This window comes from Chionomys nivalis, chromosome 6 (assembly GCF_950005125.1).
Source record: "Chionomys nivalis chromosome 6, mChiNiv1.1, whole genome shotgun sequence".
NCBI lineage: Eukaryota > Metazoa > Chordata > Mammalia > Rodentia > Cricetidae > Chionomys > Chionomys nivalis.
The window spans coordinates 42,353,692-42,372,987 of record NC_080091.1 but is presented as its reverse complement, the minus strand read 5'-3'; the positions used below and the strand labels follow the sequence as shown (position 1 = coordinate 42,372,987).

Below are 19,296 nucleotides of genomic sequence, written 5' to 3'. Positions count from 1 at the left end.
AGGCCTGAGAGGCAGAGCAGCTGAACAGAAGGATGGAAGCAGGCTCAGGCAAAGGCTGGGATGCAGGAAAGTTCGAACCATATTCGATGGTGTTAATGCAAGGTCCTTTAACTCTGGAAGTCAGACATGTTGTCTTCTGGCCAGTGGTAGCCATGATGGGTACTGTTGCCAGGCCAACTGCAATGGAAAGATTTTAAGGGGAAATGCCAAAAAGCCTCTAGGCCGTTAGAGGATTGCTGGCCCGTGGCTGTAAGGAGTGATGAGAAAGGAAATTCTTCCAGACAGAAAACAGGCCTAAAGGAAGAGCTGTCCCCTAACTAATGAATACCTTCTAGAGAACAACGGTGTCTCTACTGGACCCCATGAGGAAGACTACAGTTCCATCTAGAGAAAGCTCTCACCCAGTACTGGGGTCTTGAGAAGTCTCCCTGGCAGATTTGAGATATAAAGAGTTTCCACGTAGGAAAGGAAATCTCAAAACTCACACAAGTTCAGAACAACTGGTGGGGGATGCATGGATTGCAATAGAGAGCGTGCCCCTGTTGAGTCCCTCAAGGAATCAGAGGGGGAAATGAGGGGTGAGGGGAAAAGCAGCAGAGGACCCCTGTTGGAGAGCCTACACACCCACCCCCTGTACAGACCACCAAATGGAAGGAGACTGAAAAGCTTCTCTTTTGGCTGGAGCTCGGCCTTTGCTCCAAGTGAACAAAGAATGATGATTAGTGAGGGAAGGACTGTCAGGTGATGGGTGAGCATCTCCTATGGCCCGCCAGCAGCAAGAGTCTGCAGGGAGGCTATGGCAGGAATCTAGACTGGAGTTCTGGAATGCTAATTGCTATGCTTTTGAGGAATAGTCAGTATTTAATGCAAACAGAAGAAGCAACCAGTCTTCACAGACGGGGCTAAGTTCCAATCCCATCTCTGTCGCTTTCTTGCTTTATGCCTTTGGGCAACTTGCTGGTCTCTCTCAGAGCCTGGTTCCTCATCTTACAGGAGGTGAGGGCCCTCGGGATCCCTAAGTAGCCCAGAGAATTGTTGGATAGAAATCCCTTTACACACAGTAGGTACTCAGGAAACAAGAGTGTCACAGCGCACAGTGAGATGACTTAAGCCCTGGCTCTTCTGCCTTCTTCAGTGCAGAAAGCCCAGGCTTTGCTGTCCCCTGAGCTGTCAGTCCTCCTAGGGACAAAAGAAGCTTGTTTTGTTTCCTGGGTGCAAAACACCAATGGATTGCTTTCTCCAAGCCTGATTTTCCCCAGGTAAGCTCACTCCTAGTAACACTGGTGCTGTCTAGGAGACTAAAATTTGGGAGAGGGCTTTTCTGAGCATCTCAAAATGAGGGAAAAGCACAGATCCTGTGCCAGCCCACGGGGCAGTAAGCAGAAGGTTTCCAGGCAGAATCCGGTGGTCTCTGGGATGCTGTGAATTCGGCCATCATTGGAAGTGGCCATGCTGTGAATTCAGCTAGCATTGGGAGTGACCATGGCAACTATATGCAGTTTGTTTCTGAAGGTGAGGCCACCATGTGTCACTGCCGGTTTTCTGTTCCATTTGACTTTGGAAATGAATGAGATAATAAAATAGATGCTGGTGATTTTGGTCTTAACTGAGTAGATTTTCTGTGAATAACATTTGGTCCTCTTCTTGAGCATGCATTTTAAAAATACTTTTAACACAGTTTATGTGTGTGTTGAGGGCACATAGCACAGCAACAGAGTGGATGTCAGAGGACGACCCTCAGGAGTCAGCTCTGTCTTCCCACCATGGGAGTCCATGGGTCAAACTCAGGCTGTCAGGCTTGGCAGTGGGTGCCTTTACCTTCTGAGCCACGCCAAGGGCTCCAGGGTGTATTCTTTTTTTTTTTTTTTTTTTTAAATCATGTCTTCAAAAGAGATGTGAAGTAGAGCCTTTGTATAATTCTTGTTTTTTTTTTTTTAACTTTGTATAATTCTTGTATGATTTACTTTTGTTTTCCAATAGAGCAGCTAAGGAACAGAACATCCACTCCTCAGAGGCTGGGAACTGTGTGGTCACTAAGGGGGACAGCAGCAACTCGGTACCTTCTTCATCTTCTCCCCTGGGAATGTAGGATGTGTCTGTGCTGTGGTCCATCTCTCACCACTGGGAACACTTGGGACAAACCCATGGCACAGGCTCCATGGCGTAGGCCTTGAGAATGGTCTCTGTGATTTCATAAGTACTTTGCATTCTGGATGGGAGAAGCCCTGTAAAGGAGAAAGGCCCTAGTAAGGGAGAGGCCCTGTGGTGAAGCCCTGTGGAGAGGGGGCCTAGTGAGGAAAGACGCTCTGTCGGGGAGAAAGGCTTTGTTGAAGGGGGAGATACCTTTGGAGAGAGATGCTCTCGGGATGGGAGGAATCCCGACAAGATACAAGTCCTGTGAAGATACAAATGCCTTGTGAAAGGAAGGAGCCCTGTGAAAGGGAGAGGCGCTCCTGAGGAGAAAGGTTCTATGTAGGAAGAGGTCCTGTAGAAAGGGAAAAAAAATTCTCTGAATGAGAGAAATCCTGTGGAAAATAAACCCCTGTGGAGGGGAGAGGCCCTGTGGAAGGGAAAGATGTATGTAGAGGGAGAGAGAGACTTTGTGGAGGGGAGAAGCTCTGTGAAGGGAAGAGGCCCTGTGGAGGGAGAGGGCCTGTGTAGGAGAGAGGCCCTGTGTGGGCAGAGGCCCTGTTTGGGGACAGGCCCTGTGTGTGGAGAGGCCCCGTAGAGGAGGGAGGTGCTAAACAGGAAGAAGCTCTCTTGATGGGAGGATTCCTGCTGGGAGAAGCTCTGCACAGGGAAGAGACTCTGAGGAAAAGTGCTGTGGAGAAGCCCTGTCATGCAGAGTAAACAGTGTTGAACAGCTGGACTTTGAGCCCTTTGCCATGGTCTACCCCTGTCCGGTTGTACAACCAAGGTCATTCTTTCTACTAAAAGCAAGGACCATGGTGGCACTCTAGGTACTGTATTGTAACTCCTTGTAGTGTGCCGCAGCTGGCCTGGTGCAGGCTGACTGTTCAGCACATGCCGATGGTGTTGTGTCTTGAGGCCCCGCCTGGTGAAGCAGACAGCAGGCAAAGTAATTCTTTAAGTGCAGGAGACATAAAAGCTGCTCTGCGAATAAGGAATGAGGCTAAGTGGAGAAGAATCACTGCATCTTTAGTCCCAAATAGCCCAAGGTGGAAACCTAGCAAGAGCCCACAGTCAGCTGAGTGGATATAAATGAAATGCAAACTACAGGCTAATGCCGTCGGGATATTAATTCTTCTTGGGAAAAAGGAGGGAGAATCTGGAACACTTAGACGGATGAACTGCAAGGGTAGCAGGCTGTGTGAAGTAAGCCCTTCCAAAGAGACCATCCCTGCCCATTCTCTGCTGACTGCTGGGACTGTCATCTCCTGGACCCACAAGCCAAGAGTAGAAATAAGTTGCAAACAAAAATGAATTCAACAAATGTTTGCCGCGGGTCTACCATATACTCAGCCCCTGCCTTGGGGCAACATCCTATGTGGGAGGATAAGAGGCAGGCAGCAGAAGGGGCAGGAACAGATTGGGTGAAGGAAGAGCCAGGCGATGTAGTGGAAGCAGGTGGGAACAAACAAGGGTGGAACAAGCTCCCAGTAGGTGAGAAGGCACTGGACCGGGAATCCCGGGGCTGCATCCCCAGGCCCATCCTGAGCACAGGTGCAGGAGGCAAACACTCCCAGCCCAACCTGGGAGTGGGGGGGGGGGATGGCCACTGAGCAAATATAGAATGAGTGTCTTTGGGAGTCAGTGAGAGCTCCGAGAATCCCTTCCTGGAGCAGCGCTACAATGACCTATCTACCTCCCTGCAGACCCCACCTCCTCCGAGTTCTATTAGTTCCACACCTCCACAGTAGAACCCAGGATTTCATCATGGAAAACACCAGAGTTAGCCACATTCAAACCATATCAGTGATCTGGTATGTACAGAGTTCCTGTTCAAGGCTAGGGACCCTGCAGGGACCATGAGGCTGTGGAAGCTTTCGTGAGTTTGTAGAAAACGTGTATCTCGCTAGTCAGGGGAGGCAGGGTGGTGGGTGTCTTCATCATTGAGATCTTCCAGTGTTTGCTGAGGGACTCTGAAGGCTCAGTCACCTTGTCTAACCCCACTGAGAAGTGTAATCAACCGCTTTTGACTAAGGGCTTGCGCTGGGCTGACTTGTGCCACATGGTCTACCTGGGGAGGGGAAGGGAGACTCTTGTCTTCTTACCTCATTTCACTTCCAGGAAGAGACTACTTCCTGAACTATCCTCGGTCTGAAATGATTATGGTGTGTCAACATAAATATTATGTCCATTTTAATAAACATCAATTACACGTACTTCCCCTATAAAGGCCAGAGCATCATTAGTTGTTAGTGTCAATTCTTTACAGCCCAAGCAGGGCTGTAAACCCATGGCACTCCCTAACTAACCACTACCCTCCTTGCTTCCCCCAGGACCTGGCACCATGAATGTGTCCAAGTCATCCTTCAAGCCCATAGGGAAAAGATAGCAGAGTGGTAGGAATCTTCAGATACACTCTTATCCAGACCGTATATGGTGCCGCGGTGTCTATCACAGACTATAGGTCTCCCCTATAATAACATTCATAGTCTCTCACCACTCTTGAGGGTACTCTTGGTGTTCTCTGGACATCTTTGGATATTTGAATGGGAAAGATCACTGGACGGGAGAGCATGACTGAACTCAGGACTTTGCAGATGCTAGGCGTGCAGGCTACTGTCACAACTCTGGCTTTTGTTTTTGAGATAGTCTTTTTGTTTGTTTTTTTCTTTTCATTGATTTTTATTGAGCTCTACATATTTTTCTGCTCCCCTCCCCTTTGACCCTCTCCCAAAGTTCCCATGCTCCCAATTTACTCAGGAGATCTTGTCTTTTTCAACTTCCCATGAAGATTAGATCCATGTATGTCTCTCTTAGGGTCCTCATTGTTGTCTAGGTTCTCTGGGATTGTGATTTGTGGGCTGATTTTCTTTGCTTTATGTTTAAAAACCACTTATGAGTGAGTACATGTGATAATTGTCGTTTTGGGTCTGGGACTCACTCAAAATGATGTCTTCTAGCTCTATCCATTTGCCTGCAAAATTCAAGATGTTGTTTTTTTTTCTGCTGTGTAATACTCCACTGTGTAAATGTACCATATTTTCCTTATCCATTCTTTGGTCAAGGGGCATTTAGGTTGTTTCCAGGTTCTGGCTATGACAAATAATGCTGCTATGAACATAGTTGAGCACATGTCCTTGTGGCACAATTGAGCATCCTTTGGAGATATACCCAAAAGTGGTATTACTGGGTCTTGAGGAAGGTTGTTTTCTAACTTTCTGAGAAATCGCCACACTGACATCCAAAGGGGCTGTACCAGCTTGCGTTCCCACCAGCAATGCAGAAGTGTTCCCTTTACCCCACAACCTCTCCAGCATAAGTTGTCATAAGTGTTTTTGATTTTGGCCATTCTTACAGGTGTAAGATGAATCTCAAAGTTGTTTTGATTTGCATTTCTCTGATGACTAAGGATGTTGAACATTTTCTTAAGTGTCTTTCAGCCATTTTAGATTCCTCTGTTGAGAGTTCTCTGTTTAGGTCTGTACTCCATTTTTTAAATTGAATTATTTGTTCTTTTGATGACCAATTTCTTGAGTTCTTTGTATATTTTGGAGATCAGACCTCTGTCTGAGGTGGGGTTGGTGAAGATCTTTTCCCATTCTGTAGGCTGTCATGTTGTCTTGTTGACCATGTCCTTTACTTTACAGAAGCTTTTCAGTTTCAGGAGGTCCCATTTATTAACTGTTTCTCTCAGTGTCTATGCTACTGGGGTTATATTTAGGAAGTGATCTCCTGTGCCAATGTGTTCAAGTGTACTTCCCACTTTCTCTTCTATAAAGTTCAGTGTGGTTGGTTCTATGTTGAGGTCTTTGATCCATTTGGACTTGAGTTTTGTGTATGGTGATAGATATGGATTTATTTTCATTCTTCTACATGTTGATATCCAGTTATGCCAGCACCATTTGTTAAATATGCTTTGAGACAGAGTCTTATATATTTCAACTGGCCTCAAGGATGTAAGCCAAGGATGCCCTTAAACTTCTTTTTTTTTTTATTTTTATTTTTTTTATTTTTGGTTTTTCGAAACAGGGTTTCTCTGTGGTTTTGGAGCCTGTCCTGGAACTAGCTCTTGTAGACCAGGCTGGTCTCGAACTCACAGAGATCCACCTGCCTCTGCCTCCCAAGTGCTGGGATTAAAGGCGTGTGCCACCACCGCCCGGCTGCCCTTAAAATTCTTATCCTCCTGTTTCTACCTTCTGCGTGCCACCATGCCCTGCTTGTTTGGTGCTAGGGAACAGACCAAGGGCTCTGGTCATGCCACACAAGCTCTCTACCCATCTACCGACAATCCTGTTTTCTTTTCTTTGGAAAAGGGTCTCACTCTATAGCCAAGGCTAGCCTGGAACACACTGTCTAGCCTAGGTTGGCTTCCAACTTACATCAGCCCTGCTGCCTCAGTCTCCCAAGTGCCAAGATTACAGGTATGAGCCACTCACTGTACCTGGCTTCCCAACTCTTTAAAGTTGTGGTTTATTTCCTGTAGCACATCCAGAGGCTAGTCCCTTTTCCTGTGGCCCAGCTCTTTAGACAGCTGGGGCCTCATTCCTGAGTCCTGGCCTTGTCTACAGGACATCTTCACACTGAGTTGTGGCCTAGGCTCAAGGACATCCTCAGTGTGATTGGAACTCAGCATAAGTGCCATCGAAACTGGTGTCTAGAAAGAGGAGTGACCCCAGTGAACTCACACACAGCAGCACCCTTGCCTCAGCATTCCTAGCAAACTCCGAACTCTGTGCCCAGGTGCCGAAGACCTGGCTTATCTGTGCGCTGTACATGGATAGATATTACACCTCATCAAAGTCACCTGGACTCCTCCAGCTGGGCCCCGTGCTTATAGTTTCTCAGTGCACTATGTCCTGTCCTAACTCAGGACTGTGTCCTTGCTTTTCCTGGAGTCTGATATATTTGTTCCCCACAGCCCATCTTTCCTGATTGGAAAGAGTTGGCTCTCTTCCCCTTTCCTTCCTCCTGTTTTTCTTTTTGTGTATCTGTATGTGCACATATATGTATGTGTGGGTAAGGCTAAGGTGACTGAAGGATATAGCTCCTCAGGAGTCATGGGGTTTAGAGCAGGGGATCAAACTCAGGTCCCCCTGCATGACAAGCACCCTTCTATCTGTCTCCTCAGCCCCAGGAAAAAGTGATCTTTCTCCTTCTAGCCTGAATCAAAGGGCCTGACCCGAGGAAGGTTTTTGCTGACTCTGCGGTTAAATAGATTCCCCATTTGTTTCTTTTTCTATAGTATTTCCCACAGTTGGTAACATTGTAACTTAACTTTCAACAGTCCTCCTCAGCTAAGAGTAAGGGTCCCATGAACACAGTGTTGCTGTGTTCATCAGTTACCTCCTAAAAGTCTAACGCTGAGTGCCCACACTGTTGAATAGATGAATGCTATGATTGGTACTTAACTTTGTTTCCTAGTCCTGACACATGCCAGCTAAGCTGTGACTTGGTGGTAAACTGTCAGTTCTCTAAGCCTGTTTCTTACCCTAAAAATCAAAGATGGTGGCAGTCCCTCCTTTCCTGGGAGAATTGAATGAGATGGAATTGAGCAATGTGAAGTGCCAGGATCATCATGGGTGTCATGGGTAGAACTGTCTCTTCAGATGGATACATAGAAGCCTCACCCCGGGACCTCTGTGTGAACCCCCATTTGGAAAGTTGGTCTTTGCAGATTCCATCAGTGAGGATGAGAACAGTTCTCAAAGGGTTTGCCTCCAGGCCACTGGGTGCTGGGTCTGTAGTGGGGCTGGAAGGGGAGTTGAGGTAAGGGAGTCACATATTGGTATCTTGTGGTTGGAAGAAAGAAACAAAGCCGGGCGGTGGTGGCGCACGCCTTTAATCCCAGCACTCGGGAGGCAGAGGCAGGCGGATCTCTGTGAGTTCGAGACCAGCCTGGTCTACAAAGGGAGTTCCAGGACAGGCTCCAAAGCTACAAAGAAACCCTGTCTCGAAAAACCAAAAAAAAAAGAAAGAAAGAAACAAGATGCAATGGTGGCATCTACACTCATATAACACTACCCTACCCAGTAGCCTGAAAAGAAGGAGCCATTGACTTGTCTGGCTCCAGGCTTGGAGGTCATTAAGATGGGTCCAGGTCCAGCCCAGCTCTGGTGCTAGGACCTGCTTCTCTACATAGTCTTCTCCTTGCCTTGGTGAGCTTGGGGACAGTAGAAGCGGTTCTGCCAAGAGGCAATGGCTACTCTGCCTTTTCCAATGAGGCCACTCAGTGGCCCTGCAGGAGCAGCTTCCTCTATAGAGGTCTGGCTTCTGTGGCAGGCTGCAGGTTCTGAAGCTGCTTGCATCAGCCCTGGGGTCATGCAGGGGTGGAGTGAAGCAGTGGAATAGGGAAGGACAGGGGAAGAGGAAACATCAAAGGCAACAGCAGGATCAGAGCTCTAGGAGCCTGGGGCTGATGCTGGAGTTTGACTCACTGGGAACAGGGTACTGTTTGGGACCCTGTATGGGGGATGCTTTCCTTTGACAGTAAACCTTGATGCTTGGTACTATCATTGTGACCATCTTAAAGATACGGATGGTAGGAGGTTCTTTGTGGCAGTGAGCCTGTCTTCTCAGGTGGGGCCTGGCTTCTACCCAGTCACCCAGTTCCATGCTTCACCTCTGTGCTAGCCTACTTCTGAGTTGTTGACCTCACTGTTATCTCTCTAGTGAGTGGGTTGGAGGGGTAGGAACTAGATAGGCCTTGGAAGAAGTTTGGGAGGACAATGAGGGGACTTGGTACTTACTGACAACTTAGAGCATGGCACAGCTATGGCTTGCTTTGGCTCTCCAGTGCAGGTGCAGGATAGGACTATGACTCCTCTGTCCCTTCAAATATGTCTTAGTTAGGGTTTCTATTACTTGAAGAGACACCATGACCATGACAACTCTTATAAAGGAAAACATTTAATTGGGGTGGCTTACAGTTTCAGAGGTTTATGTCATTATCGTCATGGTAGGGCATGGCAGTGTGCAGGCAGACATGGTGCTGAGAATCCTACATCTTGATCTGTAGGCAACAGGAGGAAAAACCGTGTACCACACTGGGTGTAGCTTGAGCATATGAGACCTCAAAGCCCACCTCCACAGTGACACACATACTCCAATACACCTCCTGATAGTGCCACTCCTTACAGGCCAAGCATTCAAACACATAAGTCTATGGGGGTCATACCTGTTCAAACCATCACAATGTACTAGGTAATCAAAGGCTCAGGAAGCTAAGTAGTTATAATCAAGAGGGCACATCAGAGGCTAGGCCTTGTCTGAAGCCCTGGAATGAGGTTTACACCATTTGGAGGAAAGCAGGACCACTGAGAAGGGAGATGTCAGGAAGAGAGTAGACTTGGAGAGGTTGAAAGAGAAGTCTCTAATCAGTTATGGTGATACAGTCATGTAATTCTGGCTACTTAGAAGGCTAATGCAGGTGGATTCCAAGTTCAAGGTCTGCCTAGGCTTCAGACTGAGTACAAGGCCAGTCTGGGCAATTTTGTATGACTCTGTCTCAAAATGAAAGGTAGAAAGATAGATCAATATGTATGTCAATTGTAAAGCATTTGCCTAGCATACATGAGGGGTTAAGGTCAGTGTCCAGTACCTGTAAACAAATAAATAGGGAGCGAAAGGGGAAGAGATCTGAGAACCATTGGACACTTGGACTTAAGTTGTCTGAGCTGAGCTGAATGGCTAGGGGTGCCCTACATGAGGGTGCTTAGCCTGAGCAGACCATGGAAACACATGTGGGCATCATTGTTTAGGGCAGGTTTTCGTGAAATGGCTTGAGCTGTGCACCAGGGGACAGGGCTGGGATGTTACCCAGTGGCTGCTTACTCACTGTGTGACCCAATGAAAGCTACCAACTTCTCTGGAGCCTCAGCCTGTAGCTGCAAAGGATGGAGAACCCCTTTGGTGGCGGAGGTAGAGTACAGGGTGGTATGTATAACAGCGTGGGCATCCTTAGTATTGGTTATGGGGAATGCTGAATACAATCCCTTTAATCAGTGTTGTTTCACTTAAAAACTCATTTCTAAAGTTTTACAGACAAAGAAAAGAAGGGGCAGGGTGGGCTTTCAAAATCATCCTCCCTAAGTGCCTTGCTGTATAGATGGTGAAGCTGAGGCTCAGCCAATGAGATGATCTATGGAAGATCCTAGACTTTAGGAGGCTAGGCCCTGCCTTCAACACACCAGAGTGCTACTGAATGTTAAAAATCACCCTGCAACTCCAGCCTGTTGTTCTCCGGGCATATATGTAAAAAACTCTGCCTCAGCAGGTGCCCCCTAGGATCCCCACTAGGGCTGAGAATATCTGAGACAAATGGTGGGGTTGGGGGCTGTCATCTTCACCTGTCACTGATGTGTCCTTGTGCAGGGGTCAGATACGGTGGTAGGTGCTCTTGAGCCTGGAGAAGTGAAATGATCTCTCTCTCTCTCTCTCTCTCTCTCTCTCACTCACTCACTCACTCACACACACACACACACACAGAGAGAGAGAGAGAGAGAGAGAGAGAGAGAGAGAGCAAGTTTGATAGTTTTTTTTTTTCCCAAAACACTGTGAACAGGAGGCTCAGCCACCGCTCTTCCTCTGTCACTTTGTTTCAGCTAGAGGCCTCTGGCCTCCTTTGTGTTCCCTGGGGACCACAGCCATGGCACCAGAGCTGCAGTTATCCTGAGTTTACCTCTGCTAAAACTTTAAGGAAGACAGTGTGCAAAGTGGCAAATGAAAGCAAATGAAAGGACATAGAAGTCCAGATTGCAGAAATGAATCCCATGGAAATGAACCCTGCTCTTCCGGAAAAAGGGTCTTGATAGGAAAACCAACGCACAAATGAGATACTCTCAAGTATTGATAAAAATTGGGAGCTAAGAAACAACACAAAACTGGGACGGTAGACTGCTATAAGCTGGGCATCCATCAGGGAAAGTATATCTGGATAGTCACCTGACCCTGGAACAAGAAACAGCCAGGGAGTGCACAGGTCCTGAGGCTGGAGTTCACATGCCTTCCTGAACTTTTGACCAATGCAATCTGAATCACAGGGGGGATTTCGTTAAGAAAACCACTTCCAGGGTTGTGCGAAATTCCTTACTGCCACCAAATCCTTATTCTAAGTCCTACTCACTATGAATTTTCTTTTAGGAAATTCTTCCTAAAACTTTAGAAAGTTCTAGTAGTCCATGGTTTATGTAAAACCAGCCTGTGACTCAGTAACAAAAATAAAGTTGGGGGTTTGGGGAGATAGCACAATTAGTGAGAACATCTACATTTAAGTATGAGAAGCTAAGTTTGGGTCCCCAGCACCCACACTTAAAAAATAAGTGGGAACAGGGAACACACCTTTTCCTTTTTCTTTTGAGATAGGATCTCACTATGTAGCTCTAGGTGTTCCAGAACCCGTTGTGTAGTACTGGCCTTGAACTCAGAGATCTGCCTGCCTTTGCCTCCTGAGTGCTAGGATTGAAGACGCGCGTGCTGCCACACCTGGCCTAAGGAGTGCACACCTTTAAACACAGCACTGGGGAATGAACAAAGGAGGACCCCTGGAGCTGAGCCAGCCTGCCCAGCTGAATTAATGAGGTCTAGGTTCAATGAGAGGCTATGTCTCAAAGTACAAATAAAAAGGTAAAAGAGATAGTGGACCCATAAGAGATGGCTCAGAGGGTAAAAGAGCTTTCTGCCAAGCCCAAGGATCTAAGTTTGACCCTTGGAATTCACATGGTTGAAGGACAGAAACTGACTCCCGTGGGTTGTCCTCTGACCCCACACTCCAGCTGAGCACATGCACACACACCTATAAATAAATCTAAAAATATAAGGTGGAGGATGATTAAAAATAACTGATGTTACCCTCTGGCCTCCATGTGTACTTGCCCACAAACACCCCAGGAACACACACACACACAGAAAATAGTCAAGAAATGGTGTAGCTACAAAGTGGCTATGCTTTCTTTCCTTTCAGATACTTGAGACACGTTGTTACGATTTTGAAACTTCTGTACTACCAACATGCCTTTACCTGAGGTCAGATTAGGCGACAGAAATGTTATGAATGCCCCAAAATGTGTGCAAAATTCTCCATACTTTGGAAAATGTTTCACAGGACTGTGGCACCCTGGCTCCTGGAGTCCTGAAGATCCCAACATTATTTTTCCCCCCCACCCCTACTTTGCTCCAAGATGGCCCTGGATTTCCCACTTTCTCCCCATGTCATGGGAGTTCCACTGGCTTCCCAGCCACGAGTCAGGCCTAGAACAGGTAACCAAAAGATGTGTACTAAATAAATAGACCGTGGTTTGTGGCTTACCTGAGATGAACCTCTGAGGCAACAAAAGTGGGAGCAAGCAGATGAAGGGGAAGAACTGGGCAAAGGAAAAGATAGCTCCTCTCCTCTATCCCATTTCAGAGCCAAGGGCCTGAGCTCAAATCCTGCCTTCATCAGGAGACCCCATCCACTCACTGCCAGTCTGTTGGGGGTCTCACTTCTAACCAGTGAAATGGGCCAGTAAGGCTTTACGCTGGGGGTCCTTGGGAAGAGTTGAAAGGTGCTTACAGACACAGCGTGGATTTAATGAAGGGACAGCTCTTTTAGGTTCCTGACCCTGGCTAGAGTCCAGTCTACCTTAGCAGAAAAGAACTTCCAGTTCTCTGCTCCTCCCGCAAGCCGTGAGCTGAGTATGGGAACTTCGGGTCTCAGGCTCTGAAGCTAAGAGCAGGGCCTGGTGCCTAAGGGTGCTCAGTGAATCCAATGAACACACAGTCATGTGGTCACAGGTCACTTCTGGACCTGTTCTTGCCTTTGTACAGTAGACACATCCCAGGCTTTCCTTCCTGGTACCTCTGACATCTATATCTGCTTTTCTAGAAGAGCCTAGGAGTCACATTTAGGGAAGGCGAGTAGGAGGAAAGAGACTTTGACTAAAAGGTTAGTGCTCATTTTTGGCTCCCACTTCCGAATCTTCCAGAATGTCTTTTATTTTTTGCCTACTTAATAATCACATTAAAAAGCCATGTCACTTTTTTTTAAATTGAAGTCTTTATGTTAAGCCGCCCACTCCAGCCATTCCAGGACGCGGTGAGGAGGGGGCGCGGACAGGTGAAGCCTGTGAGGGAAAGCGGGGGAGTAAGGGGTGTGCGTGTATGTGGGGTTTTCTGCTTTGGTGGGAGTCATCGACCCAGGCGCCGGTTCTCAGGACCTGGTGAAGCTTCATAGTCTCAGATCCCCAGATCGGCGTCCTGCCCTTTGCGCCTCCTGCTCCCCAACCCATGGCACGAGGGCGGCGCCCCGGCGCGCTGATGTAATCCCCGCGCCTGGGCGGAAGGATATGGAACGCGGAGCTGACTGGCGGGGCGCTGAGGCCGTTGCCAGGTAACGCAGCGGAGCCGCTGCCGCGCACCGCCTCCCGCCCTCCGCCGCCAGGCGCTGGGGCCGCCGCCGCCGCTGCCGCCGCCGCTTTACGTAAGGCGCAGGCCAGGGCCGCCCGGCGCTCGGCAGCCGCCTGCAGCCCTCCGAGCACAAGGAGAGGCTACCGCCCGGCAACCTTGGCAGGTAGGCGGGAGCCGGGAGCGGGACCATAGCGGGTGACTAGCTCGAGAAACGCCGGGCCCGAGGACCCCGCGGGCGGCGTGCGATGAGTGCGCACAATGGGCCGCGATGGGTTGAGGCGGCCCGGCCTGAGGGACAGCGGCCGAGCCTCGCACCGCGCCCTCAGCTTTGTCCTTCGGCGGCCGGGGGCGGGCGCGGCGCGGTGAGTGGCGGGCGCGCGGGCCTATGGAGCGGGGTCGGCGAAGGTGACGGCCGAGGGCAGAAATGACAGTCCCCGGGAGTCGCCGGCCTGAGCGCGCCGCCGCCCGTACCCTCGCGGCCCGGCTTCCGGCCGGCGTCCCGGGAGCTCCCGGCGTCTCCCGCCGGCCCTGAATCAGGCTGGTTGAGCTCTAGGGAGCAGACCACCGAACCTGGTAGCCCCTCCCTTCAATGTTTGTCCTTCTGTAGACAAACCTTAAAGGTTTAACCAGGAGAAAGTGGAATGGAGATAAGTTGGGGAGGGGGACATGCGACTCTGGAGTCTTTTACTAAATAGGGTTCTTGATTCCAATCACCTGCATCGCAGACTTTGCCTCGTTGCCCAAGTAACTGACAATGCATTTTCCATTTCTGAGTCTTGGCTTGCTAAAGAAATGGTGGGAGAGGATTGCTGAGGAGCTGGGGACGAGCAGTTTGGATAACAGGTGATGCCGTGAAAAGACTATGAAACGAAAACCCCACGCAGGATTTTTGCTAACAGTATAGGAACCGTTGCACAACACTTTGTCGGTTTTAGAGACTTCAGATTTAAAGGGAGGAAAAACATGCCTGTCACTCTGCATGCTGAAGGTCAAATATTCGCCCGCAGATATTTCGGGCTGAACCATTTGTAACTAGGTCTCAGGATCTTTATGACAAAAACCATTCTGGAACTGTGCCTTTGAAATGCCCATGGAGGCTCCTTGCAATGAATACTTATTATCTTGGATTCGGTTGCTGTTCTTGCCAAATAATGTACTTTAAAATTTTATTCTTTCACAAATTCATGCATATTTATATATAATGCACTTTTATCACGTATCCCAATTATCTTCTCTTATCCAAATAATTATTGTGATTATGTATATGGTCATGGGTTTGGGTGTATGTATGTATATACGTATGTGTGTGTGTGCGTGAGTGTATGTGTGAAGGCCAGTAATCAACATCAGGTGTCTCAGTTGCTCTACGCCTCATATTTTGAGACAGGGTCTCACTAGGTAGACCAGGCTGGCCAAGAACGCTAGAGATCTGCCTGCCTCTGCCTCGGAAATGCTGGGATTAAAGTCATGTGCCACCAACCTTCAGCTCCACAGACAGGCTCTCTCACTGAACCCTGAGTTCACCAGTTGGGCTGGATCAGGTGGCTAGTATGCTTCAAGGATCCTCCCATCTGGGCCTCCCCAGTACTGGGGTTACAAAGCATGCACTGTAGCACCTGGGAATCTGAACTTGGGGCCTTGAGATTGTGTGGCAAACATTTTCCTGACTGAGCCAGTCACAAATGTTTAATCCTTTAAAAAGTAGTTAGAGCTGGGGATGTCGCCCAGGTGAAGCTCAGGATTAGATTCTCAGAACCTAAAATAAAATAGGACTTTAATTTGAGTGTAACAGGTTTTCCATGAGCCTATTTTTACTTTAAGAAAGTGCCGCCTTAGCCAGTGAAATATCAAGAGGAGAATTTTGCTCTTATTAAGTGTTATGGAGATGCATGTATTGTTCTTTGAACATAAGGGTGCAGATTTTTAACATGGCAACATAAGGCAAATCTTTTTAAAGCATGACCAGTTTGATATACAAATTATGAACATTTAAGAAACATAAAAGGTGTTTTAGCTTGTCCCCAGTGGGCATGTATCTTTCCTCTGTGCCTGATTATATCCTAGGGCTCTTTAAAAGCGATGAACTTGTTATTTGTGTGGAAATGTACTGAGCCTGAGCTTTGCCCCTGTTTTTGTATCATTTGACTTGGAGCAGTTAGTGGCCCCTGAGCCATTTCTGTCATCTGTGAAATGGGAAGAATGGTGATCCCTGTCTTGCAGGGTGGATAAGCAGAGAGGGATGATGTGAAGTAATTCCATCCACACTCAAGCTCCTAAAATGCTGGGTTAGTGCTGATATTTCTCAGATTCCCCTACTGGCTGAAAGTAGTCACTTGTCTTTAGGCCACTACTGCTTCCCCTCTACTTTGCCTGACTTCCAGGATTCTCTTCCCAAACACATGTCAGCCTCTGGCCCTACAAGCTTCTAAGTACCTGTGATTTGGGGCTTAGAATGCAGTTATATGTACCAACAGAGTGTTGGAGACCCCTTGCAGTTCAGCTTCTGTCATCCTGTACTGGCCAGCCCCCCTCCCTCCTCTACACACATTACTGCTCTGAACATGCCAAATAGTTTCAGACTTTCTTGATGCATATACTCTTTCTTCTGACCTGAGTGCCCCTTAACTTATACTTTCTCTAGTTTTTAAAAGTACTTATAAGATACCATATCCTCTCTGGAGCCTTTGGAAGGCCTTCAGAATTAATTCCTCCTTGCTGTAGATCTTGTCTTCTAGTTTTCCTTCCTATTATACTTGTGTGTATATACTTCCCTTGGAGGCCAGAAGACATTAAACTCTGACTATGGTGCTCTTGTTATTGTTTTACTCCTAACATCTTGTTGGGGGCTTTAAACATATGGAAATGTGCCAATGTTTGCTAGATAAAAGTCTGCCAGTTTTGAACATATTATAAGTAATTTTAATAAAACATTAACACTAATTAAAGTGTTGGAATGCAGTTTTACCATGTCAAAGGTAGTTACTATTTTAAAGGTTTCTGTGTAGTTGTTTTTGGCTTCTCACGTATGTCCTGAGCGAAGCTATCACTCTGCCATCTGTTTCTGAACTGTCACTCTGTAAAGTGATTGTATTCTGCCCCATGTTGTGGGTAGGGGAACCAGAGTCCAAGCTGAAAACACTCCTCTGTATGAAGGGTAATCCTTTCTTGATAGATGACATGCTTTTTCTTAATTCTTTGTGGAGAGAAATTTAATATAAAACATTACTACTTTCTAGAAAATTTACTCATTAATCCATTAGTACTGGATTGGAGAGACTCAAGTTTCAGTCTTTCTGCAAATCAAGAAGTCTCACCTTGTCTTTTGCTTCGTTGTGATCTCAGTTCTCAGGATTGAACTCAGGTTTCTAGGTTTGCTTGACAAATGCTTTTATCCCTGAGCCATCCTTCTGGCCCTGGGGCCTTCTTTTTTGATGATCATCTTTTTAAAGGAAAGATTTATTTTTATTTGTATATGTGTGTGTGTGTGTGTGTGTGTGTGTGTGCATGTGCTTCCCTTGGAGGCCAGAAGACAGTGTTGGATTTCTTTGGAGCCATAGTTACAGGCAGTTGTGATCTACCTGACTTGGGAGCTGGAAACTGAGCTCTAGTCCTCTTAAAGAGCAGTAAGTATTCTTTACTGCTGAGCCATATCTTCAGCCCCAGGTACCAGATTTTTACCAGCTCTGCATTTATACTTCTGTTGTTCCTGTTCACCTCCTTTTTTCATTTTAGACAAACATTCTGCCAACTAAGTTACATTCTCTGCCCTGTATGCATTATTTGGTTTGGCTCGGTTTGGTTTTGTTTTTTTCTGAGACAGGGTTTCTCTGTGTAACAGCCCTACCTGTCCTGGAACTTGATTTGTAGACCAGAGATCCACCTGCCTCTGCCTCCAAGACATGCACCACCACCACCCATTTTGTGTGTTTGTGTGTGTGGGGGGGTCTATGCATTTTTTTTTTTTTTTTTTTTTTTTTTGGTTTTTCGAGACAGGGTTTCTCTGTGGCTTTGGAGCCTGTAGCCTGGAACTAGCTCTGTAGACCAGGCTGGTCTCGAACTCACAGAGATCTGCCTGCCTCTGCCTCCCGAGTGCTGGGATTAAAGGCGTGCGCCACCATCGCCCGGCAATTTTTTTAAATTGATCTTCCTTGATCTCTTTCCTCCCTAGTCCCCTGCCCCACCATCTGAAGCTATCACCAGTCCTTAGGGAAGAAGAATGCACACTCTTTTCCCTTGGCTAAGAGACAGTGTTGAAAGGTTAATAATGCACTCTAAAAGCATTGCCACCTGTGCTTATTCTTTTAATTACATCTGAAATTGTATGCTTTCTTGTTACCTCATAGGTTAGGCAGCTCCCAGAACACCTGGTATAAAAACCTCTGGGCGGGAAGCTCTATTTTGGCTCAGTGTTTCTGAGCTTTCATGTTCCTATCATGAAAGGCATGGTGGCTGAAAGATCTGAGCCTAATGGAAGCCAGGGAGCAGTGACAGACAGATAGGGGCCAAAGACCTATAACCCCAAGGACCCTCCTTCAGTAACCTACTTCTTCTAAGTTTCACCTTCTAATGTTTTCAGCACCTTCAAAAATAGTGCCCTCAGCTGGAGACCAAATGTTCAAATGAGACTGATCCATTCCACCCCAGTCCCCAAAGGTTCATGGGCACCTCATAATGCCAAATGTATTTACTCTATTTCATGAGTCCTAATGTATTATATTTTAATATTGCTCAAAAGTCCCAAGTCTAAAGTCTCTTCTGAGACTTGAGGCAGTCGCTCAGCTACAAGTCCCAGTAAAATAAAAAAATAAAATTGCATACAAAAGGGTACAGAATAAACATTTCCATTCTAAAAAGCATAGCAGACTAACCATTGAGGATTGAGCAAAGCAAGATCATAACCCAACAGGGCAAACTTTAAATCTTGTTGCTCCAAGTCTGTTATCTGAAGTGTGTTGTGACTTTCAATAGGTTTGGACAGCTCTGCCCATTTGGCTTTGCTGTTTGCATGCAACCCATATGGCCTCTCTTGGGTTGGTCCCACTCAGTGCCATCTTGAGGCTGTCATAGTTCAGGGACCCTAATTTTATCACACATTTCCTGACCTCTCAGGCATTTCTTTGAAATCTGGGTGGAAGCCCCTATGGCCCTTAAGTGTATTTTTCTTGCCTACTAACCCAACATCACTCAGTAGTACCTGCTATAGGCATAGCCAGGCTCCCATAACTACAGCAGTCTCATAGTAAAACAAATCCTGGGGAAACAGCTTCCTAGGTAGCCTTGGTCTTGTCTGGTCATGGTGTTCTTAAAGCTCTCTTCTCAAGGGGGAAGTATTCTAAATTAGTTTATGCTTTACTACCCTTGAACCTGTGATGTGAGGGGTCTGGCCAGTTTCTGAGATGCCCAGAAGACACCTTTTTTCTTTATGCTAATTCTTGGCTTTTTTTTTATATTGGCTATAATTTCAGTAGTCACATTTTCTTTGGCTTCAACTTTACCTTTGATGCTTTTCTGACCACGTTGCAAACTTTCCAGCATTTTTTTGCTTTTTTCTTGTAAATTTTAGGAGCTGTTAGCTAAACTCATTCATGGCCGGAATGCTCAGCTACCTTGGCATTTTTAAGGGGTCACTTGTAAACTCAGCCTGTCACAGAGTTTGGAGTTTTGGGAAATGGATAAAATTTAGACTTGATTTTGTTATAATGTAACATGTTCATTCTCTGGTCCAGATTCCAGCAATCTTTGCTTCCATCTGAAACCCGTCTTTATTGTTCACATTCCTAGTGG

The 19,296-nt window shown here is 47.0% G+C and overlaps 1 protein-coding gene across 2 annotated transcripts in view; it reads left to right on the top strand.

Annotated features, from left to right (window-relative positions):
* The first annotated feature begins 13,545 nt into the window (after window positions 1-13,545).
* Window positions 13,546-19,296, top strand: part of Kiaa0232 (KIAA0232 ortholog) — a 61,144-nt gene continuing 55,393 nt past the window's right edge. For both annotated transcript variants that reach the window (XM_057771469.1, XM_057771470.1), the window contains exon 1: window positions 13,546-13,675. The gene's annotated coding sequence lies outside the window, so the exon portion shown is untranslated. The remainder of the gene's footprint in view (window positions 13,676-19,296) is intronic.